An 18,178-nucleotide genomic window follows, 5' to 3' on the forward strand; every position below is an offset into this window, starting at 1 on the left:
TTGCTGTTGTTGCTGGTGTTGTTGTTGCTGTTGCTGTTGCTGTTGTTGTTATTGATGTTGTTGTTGTTGTTGTTGTTGTTGTTGTTATCGTTGTTGTTGTTGTTGTTGCTGTTGTTGTTGTTGTTGCTGCTGCTGTTACTGTTGTTGTTGTTGCTGCTGTTGCTGTTGCGCTTGCTGTTGCTGTTGCTGTTGTTGTTGCTATTGTTGTTGTTGTTGTTGTTGATGTTGCTGTTGCTATTGTTGTTGTTGTACTCAGTACTTAGTACATACTAGAACATAAAGGCACGCGTTGCTGCGCTCGGCTATCTGAAGATAAGAAACAATACAATTTATCTGTTTATGAAGATGACATCAACCCTTGATGCCCTCCTCATACTTGCAGTCCAATGAACCCATCCGAAAGATTGATGCAAGTATGCATGGTCACAACCATTTGCTAACTATGTGCATGACAGTTGAGTATTGTTTTGCGGGGTAGTTGAGTATTTGCTTACATTATTGTTGGAGTAGTTGTAGAGATTGGGGTTATCGGTGGAGCAAAGGGGCTCCAATCAGCGGCAGAACACCTGAACGAGATGCTTTCTGCCGAGGAGCTCAAGCCGATCAAAGTGACATTGTAGATGACTGGTAGCAGCTTCTTCATCGGTGCCACTGCCACGTCGCTCAATCGCTCAAACGACTATTGATAAATTTGCTCGCTCCAACTTCATGGAAATAATGTTCATTGCCATTGATGGCTAGAAATACATTGAGGAGTTGGAATCTCATCTAGAGGAGCATGAGGCCACCATTGATAAAATGGAAGGTCATGGGCGTGATTACGCTAATGAGATTGCAGACCTCTCTCAAGCTCTTGAACTTGAACAAACCACCACGGAATCTCTTGAGGAGACTTTTGCTCTAGAATTGTCTAGAGTGAAGAAATCTACTGATAGAGCTCTTAAGGTGGCCAATGTTTTTGAAACTAAAAATGCTAAGCTTGAAGTTTCTCATGCTAGACTCCTTGAGGATTTTGAGCACCTCGAAAATGGCTCAAGGGTCATCAAGGGTGAGCTCATCAAACTCACCGAGTCTCATGCTCAACTTGAAGCTTCTTATTTGAAAGAGCTTGCCAAGTTGCCTTCTCCTCTTGTTGTTAATGATGATGCTTGTGCTACTAATTCTATTACTTGTGAAGCATTCATTTTGAAGGAGAATGTTGAGCTACGGGCTCAACTTGAGGTGCTATCTTGCAATTATGGGAAATTGGAAGAAAGTCATGAAAAGCTGTCAAGCTCTCATGATGATCTTCTAGTATCCCATAGTGTGCTAAAGATAGCTCATGAGGCCATGATTGCTAAGGTAACATCTAGTGAGCCTCATGTGGATACTAGCACTACTTCTAGTCAAAATAGTATATTGCCATGTGTTAGTCCTTGTAATTCATCTACTCACAATGTTGGTACATCTTGTGATGAATTGCTTTCCTTGCCTTGTTGCTCTAACGATGAAGCTTATACTTCCTCTAGTACTTGTGTTGAGACTAACCCTGTAGAGGAAATCAAAGAGCTCAAAGCCCAAGTCACTTCTTTGAAGAAAGACTTGGAAAAGAGTCATCAAGGGAAATCCACACTCAACAATATCTTAAGTGTGCAAAAATCCCCCAATGACAAAGGTGGACTTGGATTCAACTCCAATATGAAGAAGAAGTCCAACATGAACAAGAAGAAGGGCCAAGAAAAGGTCAAGAATTCGGCCAAGATTGTTTGCTTCAAGTGCAAAGTTGAAGGGCATCATGTTAGATCTTGCCCATTGAAGAAGAAGGCCATTAGTGTCAAGCAACAAGGGAAGAGGGCACAAGTTCAATCTCATGCTCAACATCAAGTTGAAGAAAGGCCTCTTCCCAAGAAGACTCAAGTTAATGCTTCTCAAATTGAGAAATCAAGTGAGAAGAAAGTGAAGAGTAGACGTTGCTACTTATGTCGTGAGAAAGGTCACGTCGCTTCTTCATGCACTAGTGGTAACTTATCCAACCCAATTATTATTGATGATATCTATTCTCTTGGTAAGGATAAGGTTGGCAATGTGTTTGCCAAGTTTGTTGGTACTCAAAGTGGTGTCAAGCAAAGAACCATTTGGGTAGCCAAACCTATTGTGACTAACCTATTAGGACCCAACTTGGTTGGGGACCAACAAGCTCAAACTTGATCAATAGGTGTTGTTGGAGGGCATTGGAGACTTGGCTACATTATGAAGAATTAAGGGGACTTCATCATTCTCTTTGTCTCAAGCCAAGTCAATTGGATTATCAAGTTTCTATCTTATATCCAATGTGCCTCCTTGCGGTACCTTATACTTAAAATTGCTTACATTCAAAGTTACTTGCCCCCTTGCATGTTTTGGTTTTGTTCCTTGCATGTGTTTGTATATGCTGTGATTCCAACTTGCTTATCTTGAGCAATCAAGTATGTATGTGTTGGTTTGCACATCATGTACGTGTGTGTCGTGTGTTGAGCCTTTATGTTTCTTGTTTGTATCCTAGTTGGCTCGTGTGAGAGATTAATGGAACATCCCATTTTGGAGGAGTGATGTGCTTTGTGCACCTCACAATCCTATAAATGTGTGTACATGAGGAATACCATCTAGTATTGATATTACAAGATTATCTAGTCGCTAGGTGGTATATCTCTCATGAGAAATTCAAACTCTAAATAGTCCATTAATTATCTCTTGTTTGTTCCTCTTATTGCCTCTTGTTAAGTTCTTATTGGTATCACATTATGGGGGAGTAATGTGCTAAGTGCATATTACAAGCCTAGAAAATGTGTACATTTGAGATATTGTCACCTAGAATTGATATTGTAGATTATCTTGTTCCTAGGTGGCATGTTAGCTCTACAAGTTGCAATTTGCGTGTGTTTGGTGTGAAGATGATGTTGGATATCATTGCTATCTACCAACGGGAATTATTTCCAAATACTTCTTGTCTTTTGACAATTGGTACTCACTTATGTGTGGTAGAAATTATTGATCATCTTCACGTTGGCGTTTGCTTTTTATTTGCCTTATCTCTTGTCAAGTTTGTGTCAACTCCCATTGTCTTCCCTACCACTTGTGGATCTTGTTTATTTCTTGTTCTTGTCTAGTGTTTTTTAGATATAGTGAAAGTGATGATCCCACCTTGTGCATTTTGTATTCAAATGCAAATCCTATGTAATGCACAACTTGTGGGGGAGCTATTCTATTTTCTCTAAAACGCTCATCTTGTGATCCTCATCAAGTGTGTTTTGGTGGAAGGCAAGCCATTTCTTTTTGGTACATTGTGCCATCATTAAACTTTGTTGAGAGCTTGGTTTGTTTGGAACCATCCTCTTTTTAGGAGTTTGACATCTTTAGTTTAGTGTGTATCAATGGATATCTCATTCCTTGATGTATCTTTAATGATATCTTCCAAGTGATTATTTCTCCATTTGGTATCCTTTTCACTTGGCATTTCTTAGTCTTTTGGTTTCGGGTTTTGAAAGTCTTGAGCATGCATGTTTACTTCATGTATTTCATTTGGCATGTTTTCTTTCTTTGACTCGATATATAGCGGGAACTCCACCTAGTCTCAATTTGGATGAGATGTGCATGAAATTCATTTTCATATTTATATGCACATATTTATGTGGAGTTTGTCCTATGTATTGGTGTTTCTAACTATTTGGTCCCGATGAGTTTGGGTACCGTTTAGTTTGTGTTGTTCTTCTAGGAACATTTGAAGATGCATTGGATGCTCGGCTCACTCACAAGGAAGGTGTTGTCACCATGTGCATATTGGAGTCAAGCTAGGATGATCAATGAACTACTATCTACCTTCAATTGGTATCTACTACATCCTTCCAATGATATCTCGGTAACAAGTATCTATTCATGCTTTCTCCTCTTGCATTCAACCTTGTGTAGGTTGCATCTTGGCATGATTTTCATTTCATATCTTGTGATACTTGTTTCCTTTCTCAAAATATCCCAACGATGATCTCTCGTTGCTAGTTGTGATGCCTTTGATGGATGTGTGTTTGGACTTCATTTATATACAATAAGACCTTATCTAGCCAAGTGCTATGCTTTCAAGCAAATATCTTATTGGTATATTTATGACTTCCTTGTGGATATCTTGTTCCTTCGTGTTGTAACTATTTTGGGTGTACATCCTTCTTTGTAGATATATATATCATCATGATTTAGTCTACATAAAACCTTATACACTTGAGAGAAATTACATCTCTAGTTGATATCTTTTCTTTCACGTCCACCTTGTCTTTCTTATGTTATTTCTTTGGTGGCTCCGTGAAAGCTTTTGCCTTGAGTGCGTGTCCTCTATCGTTGCATCTTGTTGCACTCTTGTGTGGTGAAGATTATTTTCCTCTTGCTTATCTTTACGAGGTTTTTGCCATCTTAATTGGTATCCCTCGTCTTGATGAGCCTCCCCTCGTCTATCTTCACCACGGGTTGTCACAAGCATAGGTTCTCTTTTGCTTATTAGTAAGCTTGTGAACCCATTTTCCAGTTGTGTGTGGGAATGATAGGCCTTGCACCATGTGCCTCATTCTTTCAAGACTATGTTGATGCTTAATGCTCATCCTAATCTTAGTCTTCTCAAGTGCTTCGCCATGACTCACACACATCATTTTGGTTGAGCCTATTCTTAAGTTGCCTCTTTTACATGTTGCTCAACCATGTGCTTGTTGCAAGCGCTAGGCTTTGTTTCCTATATGCTCACTTGCACTGGATGTGAGTTTTTATTGATTTTGGGGGAGCTATGATCCTATTTTGTGCACTTTGTATTCAAATACAAAAATTCTTTTGTGTGCACAAATCATGGGGAGCTTCTCTAGTTTCTTTAGAACACTCCTCTGCGCTTTTCATAATATCTTTATTCTTGTGGCATGTAGGATCATTGGTCTAGTTGGTTCAATTGATTTCCGTTGATTGCTTGCTTCAATTGGTATCTTCTGATTGCTCGTGTCTCTCTTTGTTATGTCTTTGTGGCATATCTTTTTGTTGCAATCTTTGGGCATCAATATAGTTTGTCTTCCTCCAAGTATTGGCAGTTGGATATGTGTATTGCATTCCACTCTCTTGTTGAGAAATACATAATTTATGGAGGAACACATTTTATATTGGCCTTCTAAGCTTTTAGCCCATTTTGGCAATCGATGCCAATGGGGGAGAAGTTTCAGAGAGTTTTGTGGAGAAGTTTAGAGAGTTATCTCCTCTTGCTTTGGTTTTGTTCCTTAGCATTTGCATCTCATACGCATGCACTATTGGTTGTTGCATTGCATAGTGAAGCATAATTCCTTATATAAACTCTCTTGAAAGTGATTGTCATCAATTACCAAAATGGGGGAGATTGAAAGAACATGCGGTGCCCCCATGTTTGGTTTTGGTAATTGATGACAATCTCTATGGACTAATGGTTGTCTTGAGTTATATTTGAAGGATTTGTCCATAGGATTTTCTTGAAGTCCATGTGTTGGTTTCAAGGAGTTTATGAGTTGACCAAGGTGCTATTAAGGAATTATCCAAAGATTGGTCATGCGAGTGTTGAGCTTATTGCAAGCATGTCTTGAAGAAGAAGGTTGTGTGATCATTCATGTTTACCTTCAATACATCATCCAAGTGAAGAGAGTTGCAAAGATTTAAGGTTGATCAAGACTAAGTCAATAGTGAATCAAGTTGATCAACTCACAAAGCGTAGAAGATGTACCGAGAGGGATCAAGTGATCCCATGGTATGGTAAGCTTTGTCCATTGCACTTTGTGTACTAACCCATGGTCTATGTGAGAGTTCTATGTGGGGTTAGGTACGTATCCATGGGCTTGCATCAAGAGGAAGATATCATACAACCCATGGAAAGGATGACATCAAGTGGTGATCATCATCAAGATTGTCGTGTGCAAGTTCAAGTGGAGCATCACGAAGAGATCAAGTGCTTGAATCTTGCCATCCATTGTGCTGTCAATGGACTTGTGAAGATGAGCCGAAGAGTGGCTCACCCATAGTGGACTATGGGGGAGCAATCATCTAGTCTTCATCGAGCCAACGCAATCAAGAAAGGTGGTCCATCTTGAGAGAGTCAAGATCGTCATCATCTAGCTCAAGTGGACCATCTGCAAGGCAGAGATTTTCCCTTGATAGGTTTTCTATTTTACCGGTCTCATGGTGGTAGTAGGGAGACCGGGTTATATGATCGTTTGCCGTACTATCAAGGGGGGCTCTCAAGTTGGTAGCTTGATCGTATCGTTAGTAGAGAGCTCAAACCATTGCATCCTTGCATCATGTTTCTTGGTTCTTGTTTGGTTCTCTTTGTGAGTCTTAGAGCTTATGGTCATCTTGATGACAAGCTTGAGTTCATCGAAAACGGGGTTCGCATGCGTCTTCTATGATGTTTTCGGTGTTGGAGGTTTTACCGGTCTTATCCAAGGAAGGGTTCTCATCATTTTATTATGGGCCTTTTCTCATTTGCTTTTTATTGATATTTCTATCAAGATTGTGTTAGCCCTTGTTGCTAGCTTTCCAACAAACTTGGTTTCATCGAATTCGGAGCTCGTATGCGAAAGTTGTGGTTGTTTTGATATTGCCTGTTTTACATAGAGAGGTTGTACCGCCCCGTAGAGAGGTTGTACCGGTTGACCGGTACAACCGGTGTTTGGAGCGGTTATACCGCTCCAGAACTGGTCCGGAGGTTGTACCGGCCATGTACCGCTCTACCACCGGACTAGTTTCTGTTTTGGAGCGGTTCTTGGGCGGTTGTTGACCGGTTTAACCGGTCTAACCGGTACTACCGGTTCCCCAGGCTGTTGTACCGCTTAGAGCTTTTCCCAGGTTGGTTTTTCCTCTGCTTTGGTCGGTTGTACCAGTTCGTGCACCGGTTGTACTGGTCCTACAGGTTTCTGCACATAACGGGCAGATTCGTGGGGACCTATTTAAGGGGGTCTTCTTCCCCAATGGTTCCATATCTCTTTAGCTCGTTTTTGCCCCCATTGTTGACCTTCTTTGAGCTTGCTAACTCTCAATCCCTCCATGGATTCTTGCTAGTTTTTGAGGGAAAAGAGAGAGGAGATCTAGATCCACATTTCCACCAATCACTTTCTCCTCTATGTGAGGGGAACCCCTTTGATCTAGTTCTTGGAGTTCTTGGTGTTCTCCTTCTTGTTCTTCCTCTCATTTTCCTCCCTAGCATTAGTTGCTTCGGTGGGATTTGAGAGAGAAGGACTTGGGCACTCCGTGTGCCCTTGCCATTGCATTTGGTGCATCGGTTTGAGTTTTCCACGGTGATACGTGGAAGTTACAAGTTGAGAAGCTTATTACTCTTGGGTGCTTGGTGCCCTTGAGCTTGTTCCTCTTGGGTGCTTGGGCGCCCTAGACGGTTGGTGGTGTTCGGAGCTCAATCATTGTGGTGTAAAGCTCCGGGCAAGCGTCGGGGTCTCCAATTAGGTTGTGGAGATCGCCCCGAGCAATTTGACGGGTTCCGGTGACCGCCCCCAAGGGTTGCCAAAGTGTACGGGTTCGGTGACCGCCCCCAAGGGTTGCCATTTGTACGGGTTCGGTGACCGCCCTCAAGGGTCCCTTAGTGGAATCACGGCATCTTGCATTGTGCAAGGGCGTGAGGAGATTACGGTGGCCCTAGTGGCTTCTTGGGGAGCATTGTGCCTCCACACCGCTCCAAACGGAGATTAGCATCCGCAAGGGTGTGAACTTCGGGATACATCATCGTCTCCGCGTGCCTCGGTTATCTCTTACCCGAACCCTTTACTTATGCACTTTACTTTGTGATAGTCATATTGTTCTTGTCATATATCTTCCTATCACATAGTTGCTTATCTTGCTTAGCATAAGTTGTTGGTGCACATAGGTGAGCCTAGTTGTTGTAGGTTTTGTGCTTGACAAATTAACCGTTAGGTTTATTCCGCATTTGTTCAAGCCTAAACCGTAAATATTTTAAAACGCCTATTCACCCCCCCCTCTAGGCGACATCCACGATCTTTCAGAGTTGGCGATCGAAGTTGCGGTCGTGGGCGGAGGGGCTCGGCGGTGGAGGGCTTGGTCGTGGGGGTGACAGCGGCGGCGGTTGGGGAGGAGGGTTCGATTTGGGGATAATTGGTCGGGGCGGCGGCTATATTTGGGATTGGTGCGAACGTTTTGGGCTTCTTCGCGCGCTTGGCCCAACAACTTTACGTCTCCCCCTGGGCCTCTCGGTAAACAGCGGGCCTGGGTTTAGTTGTGCCGGCAGATAGAGTGACCTTCATTAATGCTGGCAGTGTGCACGCCTTCTTGTATGTACTTCTCCCGGCAATTTATCCGTCTTTAAGTACTTTTTCCGGCAGTAACACGATCCCCGGCAGATGGTTTGCCCTTGTTCTGACATTTCTCCCGGCAGTTAATTACCCCCAATCAAGTGTTGTGGTGTAGTGACATTTGATTCTCTCTGCCAGTCATCCACTCAAGCGTCCATGTTGAAGTATTTCCCATTTTTCTCCTGTGATGTACAATGTGGCATAGAACTGAAGAATGACTTCCTTGTTCCATCCATGATTGAAACACATGAATCCCTTCAGAAGAGCATGTTCAATATGATCAAGGGTAGTGTGAAAGCAGGGCATTTCTTCGAGCTTGATGAAGTTCAACATCTTATGATTGAAAATCATGTGCTTGCCAAACAAGATTCGAGCATAATAGATCGCCTGCTCTTCTGTCCTGAACCTGGGGGATAATAAAGTCCTCTCTTCTTCATACGGGCTGATCCCAAAGAAAGCAAGCTTCGATGAATGAAGATGTTCATTCAAAGCGAGGCCATTAGGGTCATACTCAGTAGAGAATAGTGGAAATGATTCCTAAGGATTTTTCCGTACTTCTTCCTCGTTAATTTCCATCGGGTGAACATCATCGGAGGCTGGCGCATTCTCATCGATGGGCTTCAATGGCGCTAGATGATACGTCTCCAACGTATCTATAATTTATGAAGCATTCATGCTATTTTATTATCTGTTTTGAATGATTACGGGCTTTATTATACACTTTTATATTACTTTTGGGACTAACCTATTAACCGGAGGCCCAGCCCATATTGCTGTTTTATTGCCTGTTTCAGTATTTTGAAGAAAAGGAATATCAAACGGAGTCCAAATGGAATGAAACCTTCGGCAGCGTGATTTTGTGGAAGAATATGATCCTGGAGACTTGGGGTTCACGTCAGAAGATACTCGAGGCATCCACGGGATAGGAGGGTGCCCCTCCCCCCTGTAGGGCGCGTCCCCTGTCTCGTGGGCCCCTCGAGCACCTCCCGACCGACTTCTTTCGCCTATATAAGCCTACGTACCCTAAAAACATCGAATATCAAGATAGATCGGGAGTTCTGCCGCCGCAAGCCTCTGTAGCCACCAAAAACCTCCCGGAAGTCCGTTCCGACACCCTGCCGGAGGGGGAATCCATCACCGGTGGCCATTTTCATCACCCGACGCTTTCCATGACGAGGAGGGAGTAGTTCACCCTCGGGGCTGAGGGTATGTACCAGTAGCTATGTGTTTGATCTCTCTCTCTCTCTCGTGTTCTCTCTATGGCACGATCTTGATGTATCGCGAGCTTTGTTATTATAGTTGGATCTTATGATGTTTCTCCCCCTCTACTCTCTTGTGATGAATTGAGTTTCCCTCTTGAAGTTATCTTATCGGATTGAGTCTTTGATTTGAGAACACTTGATGTATGTCTTGCCGTGTTTATCTGTGGTGACAATGGGATATCACGTGCCACTTAATGTATGTTTTGGTGACCAACTTGCGGGTTCCGCCCATGAACCTATGCATAAGGGTTGGCACACGTTTTCTTGACTCTCCGGTAGAAACTTTGGGGCACTCTTTGAAGTACTTTGTGTTGGTTGGATGAATCTGAGATTATGTGATGCATATCATATAATCATGCCCACGGATACTTGAGGTGACAATGGAGTATCTAGGTGACATTAGGGTTTTGGTTGATTTGTGTCTTAAGGTGTTATTCTAGTACGAACTCTTGAATAGATTGATCCGAAAGAATAACTTTGAGGTGGTTTCATACCCTACCATAATCTCATTGTTTGTTCTCCGCTATTAGTGGCTTTGGAGTGACTCTTTGTTGCATGTTGAGGGATTGTTATATGATCTATCTATGTTATTATTGTTGAGAGAACTTGCACTAGTAAAAGTATGAACCCTAGGCCTTGTTTCCTATCATTGCAATAACGTTTACGCTCACCTTTATCATTAGTTACCTTGCTGTTTTTATTATTTTAGATTACAAATACCTTTATCTACCATCCATATTGCACTTGTATCACCATCTTTTCGCCGAACTAGTGCACCTATACAATTTGCCATTGTATTGGTTGTGTTGGGGATACAAGAGACTCTTTGTTATTTGGTTGCAGGGTTGTTTGAGAGAGACCATCTTCATCCTACGCCTCTCACGGATTGATAAACCTTAGGTCATCCACTTGAGGGAAATTTGCTACTGTCCTACAAACCGGTGCACTTGCAGGCCCAACAACGTCTACAAGAAGAAGGTTGCATAGTATACATCAAGCTCTTTTCTGGCGCCGTTGCCGGGGAGGCTAGGTAAGCGACACTCACTCACACCCCGTCAACTAAGCTCTTTTCTGGCGCCGTTGCCGGGGAGGTGAGTGCTTGAAGGTATATCTTTAGATCTTGCAATCGAATCTTTTTGTTTCTTGTTTTATCACTAGTTTAGTTTATAAAAGAAAACTACAAAAAAATGGAGTGAAGCTTGTCTCATATGCTTCGTCTTTTTAATATCTTTCGTGAGTATGATGGGAAGGAAAATTGTGCTCAAGTGCTAGAAGAAGAATGCATTAAAATGCTTGGCACTAAATTTTTGAATGATGAGCATGATTGCAATGTTGTTAGTATAAATTCCTTGAATATCTATGATGCTAATGATATGCAAAGCCACAAGCTTGGGGATGCTATGTTTGATGAATATGATAGTTTTTGTCCCCCAAGTTTTGATGAGCAAATTTATTATGATGAAAGCATGCCTCCTATTTATGATGATTATATTGATGAAAGTGGGTTTGGAAGAGTGTCAACTTTAGGAAGTAGTGATCCCACTATTTTGGAGGATGTTGAATCTTATTGTGATGAACATGAAAGTGGATTTGGAACAGTGTCAACTTTATTTAGTGATGAATCCACTATTTCGGAAGAGGTTCCAATTGATTATGAGAACAAAGTTGCTATCTATGATGATTATTGTGATAACTTGTATGCTATTAAGAATAATGATAACCATGAAACTTGTCATCATGGTTTTAGTTTTCAATTGGATTATGCCTCACATGATAATTATTTTGTTGAATTTGCTCCCACTACTATTCATGAGAAGAAATTTGCTTATGTGGAGAGTAGTAAATTTTCTATGTTTGTAGATCATGAAAAGAATGCTTTAGGTGCTGGTTATATTGTTGAATTAATTGATGATGCTACTGAAAATTATTATGAGGGAGGAATATATGCTTGTAGGAATTGCAATAATGTCAAGTTTCCTCTATATATGTTGAAAATCTTGAAGCTATGCTTGTTTTACTTTCCTATGCTAGTTGATTATTGTTTCCATAAGTTGTTTACTCACAAAATCCCTATGCATAGGAAGTGGGTTAGACTTAAATGTGCTAGTCATATGCTTCATGATGCTCCCGTTATGTTTCAATCCTTATCTTTTATGTGAGCATCATTGTCATCATCATGCCTAGCTAGAAAGGCATTAAAAGAAAGTGCTTGTTGGGAGACAACCCAATATTTATACTTACTATTTTTGTGTGTCCACATGATTATGCTACTGTAATAATCATGTTTTATAGCTTTTATTTCAATAAAGTGCCAAGTAAGACCTTTAGGATAGCTTACGGTGATAGTTGTGTTGATCCTGCTGAGAATCATAAACTTTTGCACCCAGTAAATTACTTTTGTTAATTCACAGAAACGTGCTTCTTACCTGATTCTTTTTGATCTAGATTGGTACACAAATTTCTTAGGACTTCCTAATTTGGTAGGATGTTTGGAGTTCCAGAAGTATACGTTTGATACAGATTACTACAGACTGTTCTGTTTTTGACAGATTCTGTTTTCTATGTGTTGTTTGCTTATTTTGATGAATCTATGGCTAGTATTAAGTGGTATGGACCATAGATAAGTTGGAGTAAAGTAGATATCACACCAATATTAATTTAGAATGAGTTCATTATAGTACCTAAGTGGTTGTTTTATTTTCTTATACTAATGGAGCTTACGAGTTTTCTGTTGAGTTTTGTGTTGTGGAGTTTCCAAGTTTTGGGTAAAGATTCGATGGACTATGGAATAAGGAGTGGCAAGAGCCTAAGCATGGGGATTTCCAAGGCACCTCAAGGCAATATTCAAGGACAACCAAGAGCCTAAGCTTGGGGATGCCCCGGATGGCATCCCCTCTTTCGTCTTCGTTCATCGGTAACTTTACTTGGAGCTATATTTTTATTCACCACATGATATGTGTTTTGCTTGGAGCATCATTTTCTTTTGTTAGTATTTGCTTCCTGTTATTTAGAATAATGTTTTTCATCTTTATTTTCAATACAAATGTCAAGGATAGCCTTTGCCATGCTTATTTTGCTAGTATACATGTTGCTGTTTGAAAATATAAAGTTTACCGCTGTTGCAAAAATTCCCTAGAAAATTCAGAGCATGATATAATGTTGAAACTTTTTGCGTAATGAGCTCTGATAAATCTTCTGCAGTGGGAATTTTATTTCATAATTTTTGGAGTTACGGAAGTATTGATACTCTTGCATTCTTTACAGACTGTACTATTTTGGCAGATTGCTGTTATGTTTGCATTGTTTGCATATGTTTGCTTGTTTAATGACTCTGTTTGAGGATAGGAGTATTAAATATGCAGGGGCATTTAATATGCAATGTGGAATAATAATTTCAGTGATTTGTTACAGTAGAAAATGATAAGGTTTTGCATTGGTTTATACTAACCTATCTCACGAGTTCTTGTTGAGTTTGTTGTGGATGAAGCTTTTGAGAAATAGAGAAACCATGATATGAGAGGAATTAAGGAGACACAAAAGTTCAAGCTTGGGGATGCCCAAGGCATCCCAAAATAATATTTCAAGAAGTCTCAAGCATCTAAGCTTGGGGATGCCCCGGTAGGCATCCCACCTTTCTTCTCCAGCAACTATCGGTTAGTATCGGTTGAGCATAAGTTTTTGCTTCTTCACGTGAGTTGTGCTATCCTTGCAATGTCATTTTATTTTGTTTTGCTTGCTGTTTGAATACAATACCAAGATCTGAAATTCTTAAATGAGAAAGAGTCTTCACATAGTTACATAATTATTTAGCTACTCATTGATCTCCACTTATATCTTTTTGGAGTAGTTTTGTCATTTACTCGTGTGCTTCACTTATATCCTATGAGCAAATTTTTGAATGAGTTGATTGTCATAAATCTGAAATTATATATGTTTCATTTGCTTGCCCCTTGGGGAGTAATGACTTCACATCTAAGAAGTAGAGGTTGCAAATTTATTGAAGGCTAGCAAGCATCTTATTGGTCATTTAAACAATTCATGAAAGAATATTGAAGAAAGAGAGATTTGACATATAAATATACTATTGTAGACATCTTTTATAGTTGGGAGCACTCATTAAGTATGACATGCTAAAGAGTTGATGTTGGACAAGGAAGACAACGTAATGATTTATGTTCTCCGACATCTCAGTTAAAGTATCTTGTCATGGATCATTCAAACATGTTGAGCTTGCCTTTCCCCCTCATGCTAGCCAAAATTCCTTGCACCAAGTAGAGATACTACTTGTGCTTCCAAATATCCTTAAACCCAGTTTTGCCATGAGAGTCCACCATACCTACCTATGGATTGAGTAAGATCCTTCAAGTAAGTTGTCATCGGTGCAAGCAATAAAAAATTGCTCTCTAAATATGTATGATCTTTTGGTGTGAAGAAAAAAGCTTTATACGATCTCTTGTTATGGAAGCAATAAAAGCGGTCCATATATAAGTGGCAATATAAAGTGACGTTCATTCACATTAAGATTTTGTGCATCCAACCCTAAAAGCGCATGACAACCTCTGCTTCCCTTTGCGAAGGGCCTATCTTTTACTTTATGTCTTTTACTTTTATGCAAGAGTCAAGGTGATCTTCACCTTTCCCTTTTTCATTTTATCCTTTGGCAAGCACTTTGTGTTGGGGTGATCCTGATATATATATCCAATTGGATGTAAGTTAGCATGAACTATTATTGTTGACATCACCCAAAGGTGAATACGTTGGGAGGCAACACTATAAGCCCCTATCTTTCTCAGTGTCCGATTGAAACTCCATAACCATTAGTATAGCGTGAGTGTTAGCAATTGTAGAAGACTATATGATAGTTGAAGTATGTGGGGTTTGATATTCTTGAAAATAAGATGAATTGCAATTGTTTGAATGACTGAGAATGAAGTTTGCTAGTTTTCAAGAAAGTTTATGGTCTATGCTTTGACATGTGAATTGCTTGTTACTTTATCGTGAGAAGTTTTATGAGATGAAATGCTGTTATGACATATTATCATGCTAGAAAAGGTGATTGAAATTATCATTGATCAAACTTGTGCACCTTCTAGCATTCACACTTCATAAATTCTTTCTTTATCATTTACCTACTCGAGGATGAGTAGGAATTAAGCTTGGGGATGTTGATACGTCTCCAACGTATCTATAATTTATGAAGCATTCATACTATTTTATTATCTGTTTTGAATGATTAGGGGCTTTATTATACACTTTTATATTACTTTTGGGACTAACCTATTAACCGGAGGCCCAGCCCATATTGCTGTTTTATTGCCTGTTTCAGTATTTCAAAGAAAAGGAATATCAAACGGAGTCCAAACGAAATGAAACCTTTGGCAGCGTGATTTTTTGGAAGAATATGATCCTGGAGACTTGGGGTTCACGTCAGAAGATACTCGAGGCAGCCACGAGATAGGAGGCCCCCCCTATAGGGCGCGCCCCCTGTCTCATGGGCCCCTCGAGCACCTCCCGACCGACTTCTTTCGCCTATATAAGCCTACGTACCCTAAAAACATCGAATATCAAGATAGATCGGGAGTTCCGCCGCCGCAAGCCTCTGTAGCCACCAAAAACCTCTCGGGAGTCCGTTCCGACACCCTGCCGGAGGGGGAATCCATCACAGGTGGCCATCTTCATCATCCCGATGCTATCCATGACGAGGAGGGAGTAGTTCACCCTCGGGGCTGAGGGTATGTACCAGTAGCTATGTGTTTGATCTCTCTCTCTCTCTCGTGTTCTCTCTATGGCACGATCTTGATGTATCGCGAGCTTTGTTATTATAGTTGGATCTTATGATGTTTCTCCCCCTCTACTCTCTTGTGATGAATTGAGTTTCCCTCTTGAAGTTATCTTATCGGATTGAGTCTTTGATTTGAGAACACTTGATGTATGTCTTGCCGTGTTTATCTGTGGTGACAATGGGATATCACGTGCCACTTGATGTATGTTTTGGTGACCAACTTGCGGGTTCCGCCCATGAACCTATGCATAGGGGTTGGCACACATTTTCTTGACTCTCCGGTAGAAACTTTGGGGCACTCTTTGAAGTACTTTGTGTTGGTTGGATGAATCTGAGATTGTGTGATGCATATCATATAATCATGCCCATGGATACTTGAGGTGACAATGGAGTATCTAGGTGACATTAGGGTTTTGGTTGATTTGTGTCTTAAGGAGTTATTCTAGTACGAAATCTTGAATAGATTGATCCGAAAGAATAACTTTGAGGTGGTTTCGTACCCTACCATAATCTCTTTGTTTGTTCTCTGCTATTAGTGGCTTTGGAGTGACTCTTTGTTGCATGCTGAGGGATTGTTATATGATCTATCTATGTTATTATTGTTGAGAGAACTTGCACTAGTAAAAGTATGAACCCTAGACCTTGTTTCCTATCATTGCAATACCGTTTACGCTCACCTTTATCATTAGTTACCTTGCTATTTTTATTATTTCAGATTACAAATACCTTTATCTACCATCCATATTGCATTTGTATCACCATCTCTTCGCCGAACTAGTGCACCTATACAATTTGCCATTGTATTGGGTGTGTTGGGGACACAAGAGACTCTTTGTTATTTGGTTGCAGGGTTGTTTGAGAGAGACCATCTTCATCCTATGCCTCCCACGGATTGATAAACCTTAGGTCATCCACTTGAGGGAAATTTGCTACTGTCCTACAAACCTGTGCACTTGCAGGCCCAACAACGTCTACAAGAAGAAGGTTGCATAGTAGACATCACTAGATGCTTTCTAGACTTTTCTGAGGCATAGGGCATAGAATCACTGGATTGGCCGTCATTTTTCTTCGCTAGAACTCCTTCAACGGCTTTCTCAGAGTCAGGCACTAGGGCCTTTTCTTTCGGTGAGGAATCTATTATGGGTGGTACAAAAACTTTCTCAGACTCTTGAGTCACAAACTTGATCTCCTTCAGTCTGCTGAGGCAATACTGGTGGTTCAACTTGGTGTGACACAACTGGTGGTGCAACTTCTTGATCTTTCTCTTCGGGAGCCATCGGCTCTTCAAATTTCTTCTCTTCCTGCTCTGGTTGTGAAGCTAAAGTGCTAGTCAACCTCCATTGGAGCAGGAGCACAAGATGAGGAGACCGTAGGGATATTACCTTGGGAAGCGATTATCTTCGCCTCAACCTTCTCACCCTCCTTGGTGGATCCAGAGGGTTCAACTTGTGTTTCCTTCAAAGGTGATGAAGTTGCCTTTTCCATCTCAATCTCTTCGTCAATCTTTTCTTCGGCAGCATTTTGTCCGGGCACAACATTCACTTCATCAGGATTAACGAGATACATGTCCACAACATCAACTTCTTGTTCGACCTGGGTAGGAATGATAACTGCCATAGGCTCAGCTTGTTGCTCGGTAACTTCCTCGGGACGAGGGGATGGTGGAATATGTTGTAGTGGGACACATGTATCAACGGGTGCACCAGAAGAAACAAATTGGATATGACGATCCTTAATCTCTTTCGGCTTATTGGCTCTAGCCTGAGCTCTTTGACGTTTCTCTTCTTTCTCTCCGCGTCGAGCAAGAGCTTCTTGATGCTTAATCTCTTCATTCCTACGACCACAAAGTTGAGAGACATCCTTCTTCATCCTGGAGTGCCAATCAATATTGTTATTTCTCATGGTAGTGAGGGCTTTGGTGATCTCAAGAATTGCCTTGTTCACATCTTTTCTTTCAGACTCAGATAGCTTCCCTTCTCATCTTCTCTAGAAGCTTCTTATCATCGATAGCTTGATTGAGTTCTCTGGTGATTTCTTTTAGATCATAGAAGTGCTTTGCTACCATCTTGGTAACATCTTCAGGTAGACCCAAACTACCCAAATCAGTTGGATTAGCATCATAGGAGGAACCTTCAATGATGTCAAATATGAGATCAAAATCACACTCCTTTGTGGTAGCAGGAATGATTTTCTTTGCCTTCTTGGCAGGAGCAGAAGCTTTTTCATCAGTAATCAGCTTTCTCTTCGCCACTGGGGCGGCATAACCCGAAAGTTTTTCTGAGGGGGCGGGAGCAATCCTTGGTGAAGATCTCACTGGTGGCGAAATCTTTGCTGGAGATGGGGTTTGGTATGGCTTATCGAGCAACACTCCTCTGATCATACATGGGAATTTCTTCACCAGCATTATCATCAGGCGAATCCTCATCAAATGAGGTAGGTGCAACTTTTCTGGATTTGCTTGCAACGGACTTCTTCTGCCAAGATCGAGGATAAACAGACTTCCTCTTCTTCTTTTCTTTGCGGGCAGACGCCCTTTCCTTCTTTTCCATCACATCATGTAGAGTCAACTCCACATTTCGCTATTCCACTTGATTTTTCTTCACGAGTCTTGCCTCACGCTTGGCCTTGCCTTTTCCCTCTTTGCAACTTCTTCGGGGAAATCATCTATCATTTTCAAGGAATCAGCATGAGCGTTGGGAGGCGGTGCTGGCCTTACTTTTTCATCGTCCTGCCCAAGGCATCCTTCTACAATGCAATCATTCCAGGGTGGAGTGAATGCAAACAAGATCTGGTATTTCCTTCGGATGTTCTCATGA

Source organism: Triticum dicoccoides, chromosome 1B, assembly GCF_002162155.2.
Source record: "Triticum dicoccoides isolate Atlit2015 ecotype Zavitan chromosome 1B, WEW_v2.0, whole genome shotgun sequence".
In the NCBI taxonomy this organism is placed as follows: domain Eukaryota; kingdom Viridiplantae; phylum Streptophyta; class Magnoliopsida; order Poales; family Poaceae; genus Triticum; species Triticum dicoccoides.